The 3,366-nt window shown below is 40.4% G+C and overlaps 1 protein-coding gene across 1 annotated transcript in view; it reads left to right on the top strand.

Annotated features, from left to right (window-relative positions):
- The window catches only part of rap1gap2a (RAP1 GTPase activating protein 2a), a 97,505-nt gene that overhangs the window by 30,747 nt on the left and 63,392 nt on the right, over positions 1-3,366 (top strand). The window lies entirely within an intron of this gene.

Here is a 3,366-nt window from a genome sequence, read left to right as displayed (position 1 = left end):
TGTTTGCTCGATATTATTGGAAATGTGTGTCTCAGTTGAACTTTTACATAATAAATGCACTTCAATGGTAAAATTTGCTGCATTTCTCCGGGGAGATGCAGCTAAATGAAGCTGATTTGATGTTTTCTCCAAGCGAGCTGGACGAATGTGGCCTGTGAGACTAGCCGATTGTATCATTAATAGCCACTTTTACTTATTACATGACACAATGGCATGCCATACCACTTGAGTGCCATCTAGTGGCTGAAAATGGTAGTGTTCAATATTTTCAGTCAGAATGAGGTAAAACTGTCACATGTCAGCCAAAAATTGTTTTTTTTTAAATATGGGGAAAAAATCCATAAATATGTCGCTTCGGCGAATAAGTTACAGGGCATCTAAATTATGCAAAAAACTTGACTTATAGACTGAAAAATACGGTACCTCCATGTCCTCTCTAACTGCATCCATATATCTCCTCTTTGGTCGTCCTCTTAGTCTTTTTCCTGGCAGCTGCATTTCTAACATCCTTCTACCAGTATACTCACTGTCCCTCCTCTGGACATGTCCAAACCATCTCAGTCTGGCCTCTCTAAATCTATCTCCCAGTTGTTCAGCCTGTGCTCTACCTGTATTCTGAAGGTTAACTTGGTGTAAATTCAATTACTGTTGTCTGAGAGTTTCAATAAAATTTGTTCATTGGGTCATTAGAAATTCTGCTAACAGATTGATATGACCCAAATGGTCAAATGTCTAAGTTTTAAATACAAGCCTTAACTCAGGACATGTGTTGGAGATGACTCTCTTCTACCACCACATTAGATTTTGGCACAATATCTGTAACATTGACTGACTTTTAGCCATGTTTGTGTTTGCTTAGTTTGATTTGCTGCAGTGGCCATTTTGTAGTGGGTTGACTCCAGAAGGTAATCAAATGTCAGATTACATACTTTCTGAGAACTTCAGTAAAATTTGTCAGGTGCTTATTGAGACATTTTGCTAAAAGAAATAAACACAAGCACACACGGGTAATTTCATTATTGCCCACTTTTTGACAGTGGGTGATACTAACTAGTTTTTAAAAAGCATGTTTATTGTCAGGCGGCACAGTGGTGCAGTTGGTAGAGCTGTCACCTCTCAGGGAGAAAATTCAAATCTCGGCCGGTGGGCCTTTCTGGGTGGCGTTTGCTTGTTCTCTCCGTGCATGCGTGGGTTTTCTCCAGGTACTCCAGTTTCCTCCCACAAACCAAAATCATGCATGTTAGGCTGATTGGTAACTCTAAATTGTCTCTAGGTGTGAGTGAGAGAGTGAATGGTTGTTTGTCTCGTTTGTCTCTATGTGTCCCTGTGATGGACTTGCGACCAGGGTGTACCCCGCCCCTCGCACAGTGATTGCTGGACATGGGCACCGGCGACCCCCGTGACCCAAAATGGAATAAGCAGGTAAAGATAATGGATGTATGGATGAATTGTCTTCATGTGTGCCTGTGATGAACTGGAGACCTGTCCAGGGTGTCCCCTACCTCTCGCACAGTGATGGCTGGATATGGGCACCAGTGACCCCAGTGATCTAAAAAGGTAAAAAGTGGGTAAAGATAATCAATCAATCAAGTTTATTTGTATAGGACATTTCAGCAACAAAGCTGTTCAAAGTGGTTTACATCATAAAAACGCAAAATTAAAAGCCATAAAAACAAGATATAGTCACCAATTGAGAAACCAGTAACAAGCATTACATTTTGTCGTGTGCCATCAAATATATTGATCAATGTTCCATTTATTATAGTTCAAAGGCAACTCTAAACAGGTGGGTTGATGTATGTATGTATGTATGGATGGAAGGATGGATGGATGGATGGATGTATGGATGGATGGATGATGTTTATTGTCGTCCTTCATGGCGCAAACAGGAGGAATTGAAAATACCCTCTGTCCATCCATGTTGTGAGGATATACTGTACATGTACACAGTGTAACTCCTCCCCACTTGAATATCTTTCACCAAAAACATTAAGGGTTAATTGCATTCTCTGTTCAGTTCCCATCCAGAAAAATACTCATCTTGAAAACTCCAAACATTCACTATATGAATCCCTCAGATGGGGAACATCAAACCACTTGTTTTATCTCTCCAGTTTTAGCTTCCCTCCATTGGCTCTTTGTCAAATTCAGATTTGAATTCAACATTTTACTTCAGATTTGAATTCAACATTTTACTTCTTACCTAAAAAGCTCTCAACAACCTAGCTCCATCTTATATTTGAGATCTTATTGTTCCATATTTTCCTAACAGAGTGCGTTGCTCTCAAACTGCAGGTTTACTCGCGATCCCTAGAGTTTCCAAAAGCAAAATGGGAGGAAGATCTTTCAGTTATCAGGCTCCTCTCTTGTGGAACAAACTTTCAGTTTCTGTCCATGAGGCTGACACATTGTCCAGTTTTAAGACTGGGATTAAGACTTTCCTTGTTGATAAATCCTATAGTTAGGGTTGGATTGTTATGCTGCCTTAAGCTCAGACTACTAGTGGACAAATTGACCTAATTTCCTTAAATGAATTGTTAAAATGTAATAGTTTTCATTTGATATTATTTCTATCATAACATGTGATTCTCTACCTGCCATTGTGTATCTGTTCCTCCTTCCTGTTCTTCTCAAACCCCGCTGGTCGAAGCAGATGGTCGCTTGTCCTGAGCCTGGTTCTGCTAAATGTTTTTTCCTCATGAGGGAGTTTTTCCTTTCCACTGTCGCCTTCATGCTTGCTCAAGATGAGAGTCTGTGATGAAGTTAAACTCAAAGCAGTCTGCTCCTCAGATAATTTATGTTAACTTATTTTTTATATATGAATGTTTCTGTTCAGTGCCCTGAGATGACTTCTGCTGTGACTTGGCGCTATATAAATAAACTGACACTGCACTAAAACCATGGATATACGGTGCGATCCGATGTGGTGATATCTCCGTATTCTTCACATATACGTACAATTTCCGGGAAATTCCGTATCGCATCCCCGGCAGATTCAGTTTTCGGATATCCCCGTATACGGACACAAATGGATCCTAAAAAAATCCCAAAATCCGGATACTTATCTGCGGCAGATCCCGAAAATATGTGACTCTGTTATCCCTCGGGATTCCAGCTTTAGATCTCTTTGCATTCTTGCCGCATCTTTGACGTATGGTTGGTTTCAGATTCATGCATATACGTGACTGATGTCTGTCGGATATTTACAGATTTTTATCTGCGAAGGATCCTGAAGTATGCGATCCCTCGGAGTTCCAGCTTCAGATCTCGTTGCATACTTGCTGCATCTTTGACGTATGGTTGGTTTCAGATTCATGCCTATACGTGACAGATGTCTGTCGGATATTTACAGATGTTTATCTGCGA

The sequence above is a fragment of the Nematolebias whitei genome, chromosome 6 (genome assembly GCF_014905685.2).
Source record: "Nematolebias whitei isolate Nwh7 chromosome 6, NemWhi1, whole genome shotgun sequence".
NCBI classification, from domain to species: domain Eukaryota; kingdom Metazoa; phylum Chordata; class Actinopteri; order Cyprinodontiformes; family Rivulidae; genus Nematolebias; species Nematolebias whitei.
This window is presented reverse-complemented; position numbering and strand designations above follow the sequence as displayed.